Genomic DNA, 14186 nt, shown 5'->3' with positions numbered 1-14186 from the left:
CCTAAATCAGAAATGTGCCCGGCTATCCCACCCACCAAGGTTGGGAGGGAACTGGCATGAATAACATGCCGTCACTGTAAGGTACACTGAGAGGGAGGGGTCCGGTCACAGCTGACCCTGGCAAAACAGGATGGCAAGGAGAGGCCCAGTCCTGGGCTTGGCCCTACTGTGGAAGGGAAAGTAGGGCCAGAGATGGTGCTGACAACCCTGGTCCTGCTGCTCCTGCCCCGTCATCGTGCCCAGCTGTGGGCATGATGATATCACCTCCCCTTAGGATAAGAGCCTGGATGGGAAGGGCTGGGTACCTGTGTCTACACAGCCGCCCTCATTTCTGAGTTGTCCCCACCTCCACAGGAAGATTTATGGAAAGATTAAGGGTCCTTTTTTTCAATATCTATTAATATTCATGGCGGTCTTCACAGCCATCTGCTTTTAACGATTTTGTTTGCAAAGACCTGAGATTAAAATATGGCCTGCTAGTGCTCTGAGGCATCTGAACCGAGGGCGATAAAACAAAGGCCCTTTCAAGAGCTGCGAGCAGGCCTGTCACTCCACCTGCAACCTGCAGACTAATGACTACTGGGAGGGACAGCAGCCAGGAAGGCTCCAGACCTGGCTGAAATCAGACCAGAGCCACAGCTCCCCCCCTCCCAAGGCTCAACAGGGTTAATTGAGGAGGGAGAGGAGCAGCCCTGGTTCCCTCCCAGACACCTTACACTGGATCCCTAGGGTAAGGGGGCTCAGCCAGGGGAGTGGGGAGGAGGAGATGTTCATGGCAGTCCTGGGGACACAAGGCTCTGAAATTCTCGGATCAGCACCCTGGAGAGTGACCCGTTGACACCAGAGTTGCCCAGAGGCACCGACAGGGGGGTGTTTGGGTCCAAAACCCTTCAGCATAGTATGCCTTTTTAAATCTAAGAGGCCCTGTATGATGCAGTCTGAAGCTCGACTTCTGCAGACAGCTACCTCTGTTCTGCTCTGGTTATGACATGTCACATGTCAACATCCCAGCGGTGCCTCCTCTCTATGGGCACAAGGGTGTGGCAAGCTGTAAGATAGTACCAGCCTGTGACTGTGTTGACCATTCCTCCACAGCCACAGGGGGCGCCACTCCTGGACTCTGCCACTGGTTGAGTGCAGCTCAGATTTTTTCTGTTTCAGTTTGGTATGGTCCTGAGAGGCCCTGTCCTGCCTCCTGGGGGAAGGTGACACAGAGCAGAATTCTAGAACCTGCTCTAGGGACCTCCAACCACACTCTTAGTGAAGGCACTGTCTGATTCCCGATGCAGGCACCTAGATGCAGGTGGTATCCACTGGTCTGCCTCTTCCTTGGGTCAACCAGGCATTAGTCCCTACCTGACACTTCCCATATTAGCTTTCAGCCTTGGAATAGGCAAGGCCACCAGCTTCATTTTGTGACCCCTAAACCACACCCTATGTCATCTGGCATAGTCCTTCTCTGACTGTGGGTCATCTGGAGCCCTAATACCTACTCCTTCCTGCCTTCCTCCAGCTGAGGCAGAGCTCAACACACCAGGCCTGCAACAGCTCAACTTCTCTAGGAAACCCCTCTATTTCCCCCAGAATAAAACCCAACCATTTTCCCCTTCAAAGTGAGTCACTCCCAATCACCTCCCTGTCTCACCAGAGCCTGTCACACCGCACCCCTGACTCATGACCCCACACTTTTGAAAGTGTCATTTTTCTCATCCTACAATCTATGATCCTTCTCCTTTACCCACCAAAGTCCCCAAAATCAAGGACCATCACCTCCATGAAGCCTTCCAGTGAGTGCCGGGTCAAAACTACCAACAGAATTCACCACCCGAATGCCTCTCAGGAACGGCAGCGTCTGAGGAATGCTTCAGGACATGCAGTGCAGAGTGAGTAATTTACCCAACATTACACTATTGTCCTGTGATGGTGCCACATTCTAACCTGACAAGTCTGGCCTCATAGCCTGTGGTCTGCCTCACTCCCTTCCCCACCTGTGCTGCCCATGGGCCTAACCATAAACACCACGGCTGTGCCACAGTTGATGATGGAAACTGACTACTGTGTTTCTTCCCTGGTGCCCCGTGTGTCTACGTCCCCAGCATCCAGCTGGCACCAAAAGGGCCTGGAAGGGATTTCTAAGGGTACAGAGAAGTAAAGGAGAGTGGGTGAGGGGCTGTGCCAGTGGGTTATGAGGGTGTCTGAGACTGCAGTCTGTGAAGGGTTAGTGTAAGCCAGTGTGTGCGTGCAAGTGTGTGTGTGCATGTGCACGTGTGTGTTTTCACGTCCTCAGTCTCCTGAGCCCGAGCCAGCTCTCAGCCGCATGAATAGTTAAAGCCCTTAAATCGGCGCTGCTTCGTCACCGATATTTTTACAAAGTTGTCACAGAGAAATATCATTTTTCTTCCTCCTTTATTTCATTTTCTTTGGGATATAGTAATTAACAAAAGCCGTTAGATGCCAGCAAAACTGTTTCTTTTGAAGTTTCTACATGGCTGTCATCTGGGAGATAAAGGCAGATTATTCAATCTTGACATTCTAATTGTGGATGCCAGATAAAAGCCTGGATTAGACACTTCACAGCCCTACTCAGGGGAGGGGAAGATGAACAGTAGAGGGGCCATACTGGGCCACATGGGCTGGAATAGGAGCGGGCTCCACCAGAGGGTCACAGACCCTGGCCACACAGCTTGGCTTCTCTCATATAGAGTCAGACATCTCCAAATTGCACAGTGTTAGAGGGGAGGGAGGTGGGTTCCTAGTGAAGGGGGACGAGCCAGTTTCCAAGCCTGGGTTCCCTCTTCCAAGCAGCCTCCCTCACTGCAGCTCATATAATAGACATGCCATCCCTGTGGAGAAAACCAGTGGATGGGGCAAATTCTCGCCTGCTAAGAGTCTGCCTGAGCTATCCACTGACAGTACCACCTTCTGGGGAGTGGGAACTGCCTGCCAGGGAGGGTGTAGACTGAAGAAGGTCCAACCATGCCATGAATGAAGGCAGACATTCAGGAGAAGCAGGAAGGATAGCATTCAGGCACCATGGAGACTACATTCACTTTTGAGAGTAGGAGCTTCTACAGTGCAGAGGTAGTGTTATCGAGATCTATCCTGGATAAGAGCACATGACCTTGAAAGTTAGTTTGTTCTGGGAAAGCATGAGCTAACACATGGCCCCCATACTTCATGAAGCCCACCCAGTCACAGGTCTTTGCCTTTCACAGGATCGAACCGTAACACTGATAATACCACAAGGGACTGTGCCAGTCAGGCTCCAGCTAGGACTCCTACTCTACTCTGGATATTTTGAGCGTGGAATTTAATACAGGGATTGATGGAGCAGAGGATAGAAGACCGTAAAACAACTCCTGACTCAGAACCAGCCACGTCCCGAGATCTGATCTGCTCAGAGGCAATCACAGCCACTCCATGGCTGAGTGACAATAACACAGTCCCTTTCTGTTCACTGTGGCGGGTGGGGAGGCAGGGAAGTACCTTATCAGGGCCCAGAATCAAGAGAAGCCAACCTGCAACCTCAGGAGTCATTTCAGGAATGTTTCTCAGGAGCTGTGAACACTGCCAGAGACAGAAAAAGTCAGAGATGGGGTGATGCCAAGTCTCCCTGCCTCCCATGCAAAATTCCAATTTGCTTGGGGGGGGATCACAAGCTTACTTCAACTATCCCCTGAAAACAGAGCCCCTGAACCACTCCCTGAGACACAGGTACAAGGGTGAGGTGAGGGGAGGCTCTGAGGTCTGGGTACAAATCAACAAAGCTCTCTTGCCAGCCTTATAACTTCATCAACTGAATTGCAAGGTTCTGTGAAAGACCCCATCAGACCTGCCTTCCCTCTGTGCAGTAGAGGCTATCCCTTACAGACCTGGATGCTCCTCTCCTGCTCTTTGGTTCCCACCAGATCTATCCAAGTCACAGATAGTACTGGGTTTGTACTCCATGATCTAAACCAGTGTGCCTATTTTATGAAGACAGAAACTGAGTCCAAATCAAGAAAAAAGGATCTGCCCAAGTTACAAAAGTCATAAGAACTGATTAACAAAGAGGAGGAAGTGAGACTGTCCCCCAGACCATTGAGAAAATGCTCCTGTGTCTACCTCCACTGAGCCTTATCAAGAAAGACAGCAATAATGACAGGGACAGGAAGAATAAGACCTGAGCTGATCACATGTTGGCACTGCCACTCCATTGCTGTGTAGCCATGACAAAGTTTCTCTTGGTTCACTGTGGAGGGTGGGGATGTTCAACTGGACAACACCTGGAAGGTTCCTCACACTGCCAGGTTGAGATTATGTTTCCTCCACAGAGATGGGAGAAATCCTTCCCTCTGGAACGCAGTTGGGTGCAGGGAGGTTCCTTAGAACAGGAAGTTGAGGCGGAGACACTGGGAAACATAAATCTGATGGTGAGGCTCTCTCAGAAAGGGTTTTAATTAATTGTTTTTATACGACCTAAGAGCGACTCATTACTGAACAGCTTTGATTTGTGACACCTGCATTATAGATGATTTTTAAATTAACATTTCCCCAATAAAAGGTGTCAGTAGAGAGCTGAAGGCGCCCAGAGAAATATAAAAGGGTAATAGTATGAAAATACAAACAAACACCAGTCCAGCCTGACAAAGGGGGCTGCTTAATCAATTTTTACAATTAATTAAGGCTGACTGGGAGAGCTGGGACCCTAGAGGCAGTTCAAGGGACCAGGTTGAGTCTCAGACATCAAATGCTCCAAACAGGAAAGCATTTGTGCCTGAGAGGGAGTCATAGTGTGGATGCAAGGTGTAAGGGAACTGGAAACAGATCTGTCTGGGGGAGCATGCTTCCTCTCCTTGTTGTGTTAAATTCATTGTGCATTAATTTACTGAGTCTTTATAGAGTGACACTGGGTTCCAGGCTACAAAAAGGATCTGGCCAAATGAGAGGTTAAGGTCCTGCTTGTCTAGTCCAAGGAGAATGAAGGGTGAAGTGACAGAAAAAAAACTAGAAGACAAGAAATAGATTTCAGAGGTGTTTGCAAAATGCGATTAAGTGTTTGGAGTTTTTTCACCTCCAAGGCCTCTAATGAAGAGTGGCTGTCAAGAGGACCATGTGATAAGGCTTAGATAGCTGTGGAGGAAGGACGGAGGGGTGGAAGGATGGGGGGACAGAGGGAAGTTAGGACAGTTGCCTAAGTGAAGCTAGTATGGGCACTGAGTTTAGAGAGATGGCTGCAGTAAGGCAGGGGATCCTGGAGAGATCTAAAAAGCAGATCTGACCTGTAGGCCTTGTTTTGCCCTCAGAAACCAACTCATAAAGGAATTAGTTACAGGGCCTCCAGAGACAGCCAGGGGATGCCGGGTATCAAGGTAGGATTGGTAGGACTGTTGCAGGCAATATGGTCTGGGTGGAGCTACTAGGAATGGTCTCTCCTAAAACGTAGCATTGGAAAATCCAAAATAGCCAGAGCCAGCCAGAACAACACTCAGGGGTGGTTCCCTGGGAAGCTGCAAAGCCACTGCAGGGTCGGAGGTTGGAAAGAACAACAGGAGTGTACAACTGCCTGTCTGCCCCCTATTCTGTTTTGTCTTAGTTTTTCCTCTGGCTAGGAGGGGGTCGCTTGGGCAGCAGAAGCCCTGGGATGTGGAAAGAATTTCCCAGGTCCTGCTGCAAATTTCCAGGCTCTTTCAAGTCTGTCTGGGAGATATGGCCACAGCAGGGACCTTGTCTCCAACTAATGCTGACAGCAAATTCCCTTTATCACTACAGAAGATCTCTCTATAAACCCCAGGTGACCTCAAGGCACTCCCCCCCCCCGAACCCCAGACAAAAGGGGTCACCATCTATCCAGCTGCTGCAAAGAGACCTGGACTGACCTGATGCTGTCTGTCTCCCACATGCTAGATCCCTTAGTTTCCCAGCTTTCAGCTCCCTTCCCACTGTGCCCACCCCATCCTCATCTCTTCTGGAGGGACAAAGGTCCTCTCCCACCCTCTTCTACCTTTACATGGAACATTATTTTTAAAGATTTATTTTAACTATGTGAATGTGTATGTGTCTATGTATAGATACATGCATGTGAGTACAGGTACCTGTGGAGGCCAAAGGCATTTCATCTCCCTGGACCTGGAACGTAAACTTCCCAATATAAGTTCTGGGAATAAACTCAGGTCCTCTGCAAGAGCTGTAAGTGCTCTTAACCTCTGAGCCATCTCTTCATCCAGGCTGGGAACATTCTAAACCCCACCTCCTACTGTAGTCTCCACATTTTCTAGCCCACACTCCCTTCCTCAGGTTCACTTTTGAGATAATTTAATTCATGTGTTTGCCCTGAATTGCAAGCTCTGGTGATTTGGGAACCTTATTTTGATCACTTTGTGTCTGTCTCCAGGATCTGATAAGTAGACTTTAAGGCTGAATGTATAAGGCATGGACAAGGTGATGTCACGTAGCACAACATGTCTCACACATAATAGGAGTTCATGAGGTCAGCAGGACATCTGAGATCACGGAATGCATTTTCCTGTAAGTCCACTGATAAAGCCACTCCCTCAAGACACTCAGTATATCTTTGGTACAATAATGGGAACATGTCTGTATCACAGAGTTTATGGGGATGAGGTCAGGTGTTGCCAAAGAATGTCTGGACAGACTTGAATTACTTTGATAATGTCCTCTCCATGTCATCTCAGAGCCCAAGAAGACACAACTATTGACCAGGGCTCCTGGCCAATATCTGAGTGCTTTGGGTCCTTTGGCTGACATGTTGGTTTTAACAGCTGCTCTTGCAACAGAGAATAGCATACCATACTTTTGGGATAGGACAGAACTGGAAGAGTAGACTCTTATAACCAGGGCAAAGTCAAACAAGTGAACGTGCCTTCTCATTAGTAATGAGACCTGGGATTCTGGGAATATTGAATGATACTAGTATTGACCACTGGGCAATGAGTAGGGTGTGTTTGTGTCTGGGTGCACATGTGTGAGGCCCATTCACAGGGCTCAGGGTAGAAACCAGGTAAGGGTGAAGGTCAAGGCTTCTAGAATGGATATAGGAAGTCTATATTATATTCAGCAACCTTTGAGAAGGGTAAAAAGGTTGGAGTTGAGGTCAACGTGAGTCCCCAGGAAAGGGGAAGATGGCATCTGCCTGGAGAAACCTAGCAAGGCACCAGGGAGAAAGTGAGCTTGTCTGGAAGGATAGGGATAGTCAAAGAGAAGGAACTTCCCAGTGAGGCCATCACTGCCTTCCTTTTACCCTTCCTCTAAGAAAACACCCCAGATGCTGCTTTTTCTTGGCTGTTTAAAATGAATGTCACTCAGGACACGGCACAGCATTAACCCTTCCACCTCCCACATGAGGAGCCTGGGATCAAGATAGAGGAAGAGGCCATCCTGTGCCCCTTGAACAATGCTGCAAAGTGGGTGTCTCTCCATAAGCATGAGCAGCTGGCTTCCTTATTCACCACGGAATGGATGACAGGACAGAGACCCAGAAGGGCCAAAGGCCTTGCAGACATCCCACAGGACCAGACAGAAGCAAAACTCAAAGCAGCATGGATCTGACTCCAAGTCTACACACGTAGGTGAGTTTGCTATCTTTGGTTCTGATTATTCTGAGGCACAGATGAATAACTGGCAGCTGATGCTAAAAATACATGTTGTGGGATTGATTGACAGCACAAGCTCGATGATGTACAAACACGGAATGATTCTATTTCTCTCAATAACTGATACTGGCTCCGCTCTGTGAATGCTTATCCCACAGGCTGCCAGTTAACGGGAAGGGAAGAGAGTACACTTGCAGAGAGTGACATCGTCACCCACTCTGATGATTTCCTAACCTCATTCCTCTTTGCAGAAGTCACCTTTGAATTATTAAAACGTGTCAACTGTCCAGTTGAAAGCCACCTCCTGTGTAGCTCCTGCTGGAAGCGGTGATGGGAGCTGGGGCATTCTGCTCGAGTGACTAGATGTCCCACTGTGAAGGACTACATGTGACTCTGCAGGCTGCCAGCACCTGTCTGGTGGCATTTCCCACCAGTGTCCCCAGTGCTGGGCAGACCACCTGTCAATTTCTTATGTGACATTGTAGAAGACTTTCGAGTGTCCCGCATAGACACCTTCTCTGGACCTCCTGTAATCTGAGGCTACCCTCCCACTGAGGCCTGGCTTCTTCCTCTCCCTACTGGTGCTGAGTGAGGGTGGCACACAGTGTTTCCCACCTGGTGATCTCTGCCTTTCTCATTATAGAAAGATGCAGGAGGCACTCTGCTTCTGTTAAAATATCTCTCTCTTAGCAACCCCTACAGTGATTATTGAAGAGATAATTATGGCCAGACTAAGGCCACCCTCCAGAACATGATCAGGAGTCTACAAACTACAATCATCCAGCTCCAGACCCTGTCTAGCTTTTGATTGACCAAGGAATTAAGAATGACTTTTACATATTTTACTACTTGAAAAAAAAATACCTCTAGACCGGTAAGGACACAGTCACACCCATTTTGTGTGTTCCCAATGTTTCCTTCCCAACCTTCCACTGCAGGGCTTAGTATTAAGATAGAAATTTTATTTTCTATCTGATCTTTTACTGACAGCCTTTGCCAACCTCAGATAAAGACTACATTTCCCAGCCCGCCTTTCGTCTAGGTGGAGCATAGTACTGTGAGGGATACTGACTCTATCGTTTTTGGTCCTCTACAAGAGTAGTACATAGTCTTAACTACTGAGCCATCTTTCCAGACCCTCATTTCCACTTCTTCTGTGTTCTCTTCAACCTCTGGAAGGACCAAGAGGCTTTAACACTGACATCATAACAAGCTCCCAGGGTTCCAGGACCATAGCTCAGAGGACTCAGTCACAGAATGAAGGAAACACAGCATTGCCTGGTTAACTCTAGATCTGTGAGAAGAAAGGTGTGCTGGTTAGTTTGTGTCAACTTGGCACAAACTAGATTAACCTGGAAGAAAGAACCTCACTGAGAAATTACATCCATTAGATTAGCCTCGGGGCATACCTGTGGGGCATATTCTTGACTAATGATTAATTGGAGGGCCCAGCCTATGGAGGGTAGTACCACCCATAGGTCCTGGGTGATATAAGAAAGCAAGCCTAGGGCCTGGAGAGATGGCTCACTGGTTAAAAGCACTGGCTGTTCTTTCAGAGGACCTGGGTTCAATTTCCAGCACCCACTTGGCAGCCTCAACTGTCTGTAACACTTCAATTCCAGGGGATCTGATACCCTAACATTTCTGATACCCTCACCCATGTAAGCAAGACACCAATGTACATAAAATAAAAATAAATCACTGAAGGAGGGAAGGGAGGAAGGAAGAAAAGAAGAAAGCAAGCAAAGTAAATCATGGCAAACAACCCAGTAAGCAATGTTCCTTTATGGTCTCTGCTTCAGTTCCTGCCTCTGGTTCCTGCCATGGCTTCTGGACTGGAATCTGAAAACTAAATAAATAAACCTTCAAGTTGCTTTTGGCCAGCCAACAGAAACCAAACTAGAACAGAAGGCAACTTTGATCCTCTAACCCACTGAGTTATCTAGCTGCATGTACTTCCCCTGGGTGGTGGAGATGCCCATGCCCAGCTGGACACCATTTCTAGAATGTTCTCCTGTCAACCCCCATGGTCCTACTGAAGGCCACTGTCCTTGTGTAAAGGGACCAAATAACAGACGGGGGAATGAGCTCCCTTAGCATTTTCCTCAATAGCTGATGAAGGGATGCTTACGCCAGAGTTTCTTGGCTTGCAGGGAAGAGAGACTCAAAGGGAAGAGGCTGATGCAAAGAAAAGCAGATCTTCACAGAATTCCAGGAGAGGCAAGAGCAGCTCTGCTATGCGGGGTTATCCCCAGCAGGCTGGCAGAGCTGTGCTATTAGGACCAGGGTCTCTCTCACAACTTCTGAGAACCTTGCTTATCCTTTCTCTGTCAGCCAGCTCCCTCTGGTCACTCACAGCTGGTAATTTGCCGGGTTCCCAGCCTCTGTAAGCTCATCAAACTATCCCCACTCCAGATTCAGCTTCTTCCCCACCTTTCTCTGGGCAGGAAGCAGAGTGGCCTAGCTGTGCTGTAGAATCATACCACTCCCATTATACAGTGGGCAGCCTTTGTCTCAAATGCCCACCCTGGATCACTCTGCTAGGGCCTGGGAACCCAACTGCTGTCCACCCATGTGCTGGAAACAGAGTCCCTTAGCCAGAAAATTATCCTCTATAAAGGCTCAGGACCTCCATGGTGAAGAATGTAGAGTCTGGTTCATCTCCACCTCCCAGCGCTGTGACCACAACAAGCTAGAACATTCATTTCTGTTTCTATGAACTCAGAATCAGTAGAAACACCTGCCTCCCCGGGCTGTCAAAGAAGAGATGAATTAATACAGGTAGGGCACTGAGCAGCAGCCCCTGACAAGCAGAAGTCTTCAGAGAAGGTCATCGATGAATTAACATAATGATCGAGCCTTTGCTGTGGAGCCACAATATGTACCCAACAGGTGACTCAGGCACACCTGAGAAAGGATGATTACTCTTCCCAGACGGGTTCCTAAGGTGTTCAGGGGACACAAGGGCCACCTTCCATTGAAGATTCCCACCCATTCAAACATATTCTCTATACCCGTGGAACCTCCATATTCGGTGGTCCACAGGAATCTGTGCGACTGAAGCTCCGAGAGAGTCAGCAAATTGCCCTGACACATTCATTTCAAGGTTAACTTTATCAGTCCAAGTAATCTTGAGAGTCTATTGATAAGCCCTTCCCCTTGTAAAGCAGGCATGCTGTATGCAGAGGCTAGGCTAGGGTCTCAGGGGTAAGGTAGCCTGGACTCTCAGAGAGAGAGAGAGAGAGAGAGAGAGAGAGAGAGAGAGAGACAGAGAGAGAGAGAGAGACAGAGAGAGAATGAATATGATGCAGACAAAGATAAAAGAGACTTGGAAAGGGAAATGGGGCAGCCTCACCCCAGCATTATACTCAGTGTGAAGAGGACACTGCCACATACTTGGTCAACCCTTTCTAGTGTTCCATTCAAATCTATGTCTCAGTCTTCATTTAGCAAGCAGAGCACTGGCCCCCAGCACCCCAGGTATTTCTCCCAGCTCTGCCTCCCTGCCCTTTGTGAACTTGACACCAGTCCCTGCCCCAACCACAGCAGCCACATTTGGTAGTCCTGAAGACTCCGAGGATGCCTCTAGTCTAGCCCACCATCGGTTCTTTGCTTCTGCTTTGCTCCTAGGCAGACCCCAAGCTCTAGGCACCCTGTACTTTCCATGCCAACCTGGGGCCAGCACATTTCACTCTCCAATTTATTGTGTGCTTTAGAGTCCTGGAAAAAAAATAATAAAACTATTATTCTCAAAACCCCAGTCAGTCTCTTAATGACTACCGCACTAATTAGGAGCAGCTGTTAATGAAGTGTGCAGGTACAAGCCTAGCCTCATCAATTAATCCATACATGCTCCTGGGCTGCAGTAATATTTAAAGGGGAAATCAATACCTAGCAACCTGGCCTGGGGAGGTCAGTCCAGATGGGTGGGGAGGATGGGGGCATTTCAAGGTACTTACAGCTAAAATAGTTTATAACTGGGTCCCACACTCCATTGAGCAGGGGTGAAGGCAGCTCTGGGTGGGCATAAGAGTGCTGCATATCTGCAGTGCACCAGGAGAAACTGGCAGGCATGGGAAAAGGCATCTACTGCTCTCCCCTGGTCCTAGCCAACAGGGTTCCAAGCCAGGCCAGAGGACACCCAGAGCCACCATTCCACTCAGTCTTTTGCCACCACATCCTATCCCCAACTGTACTCATTCTTTCAGAGTTCAAGGGGTGGGGGTCGCCTTTCCCCCCTTTTGGCAGATGTGGGGGTCAAGTCTGCAAGTGAAATGGGGACCTATCAAAATGAGTGGGAGTGGCTTGTGCCTGCCATCCAGATGCCCCCCTAGCTGCAGCCTGGCACTGGCCCAGTGGGGTAGGAGTAATCATTCCTGGATCACAAGGTGCTGAAAGCACATGGACACTTAGAAATTACACTTGCTGGCCATTAGCTAGACTGGTGCTCCAAGCCATGCCACTGAAGCCCACATACTCAGCACACCCAGACTTCGGAAATGCCATGCACCCCCAAGAATCCATGTGATTTCCACTGTCCCAAAGAGTCACTCCTCTCTCCACCTCTCATTGTTGCTGTAACAAAGTGTCCCGAGTTCAGTGACTGAACACAAGGTTAACTGTTATCAGTTGCAGATGACAGTAAGCCACACATCTCACTTGGCTAAAACTCAAGATACTGTGGGGATGCCTTTCTTCTGGAAGCTCCAGGGAGAATCTGTGCTGTTGTGCTCTGAAAGCATTTTCTACAAATCACCCACATTCCTTGGCTTCTGATCCTTTTCCTCCATTTTTAAGCCAGTACTCAAATCACTCAGACCTCTACTTCCATTGCTGCCTCTCCCTCCCTGGCTCTTCTGCTTCTGTGTATCAACAGACAACATGGGGTCCACAGAGATAATCCAGGGCCACCTACTGTCACAAGACACTTTATCACAAGTGCAAAGACCCATTTGCTTTGGAAAGTGATAGAGCACAAGTTCCAAAACCTGAGACATGACCATTTCTGGGTTTGGAGAGTGCCTCTATGCCTACTGTTAGCTCCTTTACCTTTATTTCTTCTCCTGGAGCTACCTATATCTCCCTCCTCCAACAAAATCTGTCTCCATAGCCATGAGAATGAAGAAGCCAAACAGGAAATCAGCAGTAGCAACTTTAGCCCAGTGATGGTAGTGCACACCTCTGATCCCAGCACCTGGGAGGCAGAGGTGGATGGATCTTTGTGAGTTCAAGGCCAGCCTAGTTTATAAAGCAAGTTCTATGTCAGCCAGAAATACATAGTGAAATCCTGTTTCAAAAGAGGGAGGGGAGGGCACCCAACTCTTCTTCACTCACACAAATGCAAGTACTGGAGTGCAATTCTCCTCTGTTGAGCTCCAGTGACCTTGTAATTGGTTGGGGGTCTGAGCCTGTCTGGCCCGTGGCATGTTCTGGGTCCTAGGGCCAGAGTCCTACACAAAACAGGCACTCGGAAAAAGGTCACTTAATCTAGGGATCCTTCTTTCACCACACTCAAGGTCACTGCTCCCACCCAATGCTCCTAACACAGTTCATGGTGCAGGTAAGGCAGATAGACAAAATATAGCTATTGGACAGCTGGTAGTTGTTATTGAATGTGGTGGCTATGTGTATGTGCACTTGGCTGCCCCTTGGGACAAACTCAGTCCTTGGTACTTGAATAGGGCTAACTTGTCTCTAGAGGAGGCACAGAGAAACACTGTAATTATAATTTCAAATTCATAACTTTTCCTAATGGGGCATTATGGTAAGATGTATGCCACACATGTTTTAGCATGTGCTGGGTGACAACCTACTATGAGTTAGTATAGGGTATAAAAGGCCAGTCCTTGACTCCCATTGGATAAGACGGTAATTGATCCCCAAAGCGTAGGAAGCACATTGCCACAGCCCAGCCCAGACCCCATCTCCAAGTTCTTTGCCCTTCCAGCTACACCTGTGGACACCTCAATTATGCACATTTTATGCCTCTCAGTGCACATATAACCAGCTATGAGAATGTAAAGTGGAACTTCCTCTGGACTCATGGAGCTAGACTGAACTGTAAGTGCTGGCCGTGGATCACAGGGAAAGCCTGGACCGCAGACCGTTCATTTGTCAGCTAAAAGAACACTCTCACCATGATGCCCAGGACAGGGTGGTGGGATGCTCTCTAAGCATAATCAAACCAGGGCTGTCATTTCACAAGAAATGGGGTCACAATTATGCTAATGGAAGGCATACAAATTTCTCACCTCTCTGAAGGGGAGCTTGAGGAGGAATTAATTCTCACAGTGGTGATTCGGATTTGATTGCTGATGGTTGAGAAGAAATCAGCACAGCCAGGAGCGTGAAGCCCTGTCTTCTCTCTCCCTGTCTCGTCAGAGCAGGCTCAGCCCTCCCTTTGCAGAGCCAGCAGACAAAAAGCCACCAACAGTTTCCTCCCACGATGCAGGACTGGGAGGAAAGAAACCTCAGCACTACAGAGAACAGTTGGCCCTCTGTACACAGAGTGTACATGCTAGCCACTGTCCAGGCAGGTCAGGATGATAATGTGCCCTAGATAGCCACATGAACTGGATCCACACCTCCAATCTT

General features: G+C 48.5%; 1 protein-coding gene across 14 annotated transcripts in view; it reads right to left on the bottom strand.

Moving 5' to 3' along the window:
• The window catches only part of LOC134482310 (uncharacterized), a 399485-nt gene that overhangs the window by 223345 nt on the left and 161954 nt on the right, over positions 1-14186 (bottom strand). The window contains exon 1 of one of the 14 annotated variants that reach the window (XM_063275797.1): positions 13844-14182. The exons of 12 other annotated variants lie outside the window; for them this stretch is intronic. The gene's annotated coding sequence lies outside the window, so the exon portion shown is untranslated. Of the gene's footprint in view, positions 1-13843; positions 14183-14186 lie in introns of those variants that run through there. One more of the 14 variants, XM_063275800.1, reaches the window with a different exon arrangement.

The sequence above is a fragment of the Rattus norvegicus genome, chromosome 16, assembly GCF_036323735.1.
Source record: "Rattus norvegicus strain BN/NHsdMcwi chromosome 16, GRCr8, whole genome shotgun sequence".
Taxonomy (NCBI): Eukaryota; Metazoa; Chordata; class Mammalia; order Rodentia; family Muridae; genus Rattus; species Rattus norvegicus.
The sequence above is the reverse complement of the archived record's forward strand: the minus strand, read 5'-3'. Positions and strand labels throughout refer to the sequence as shown.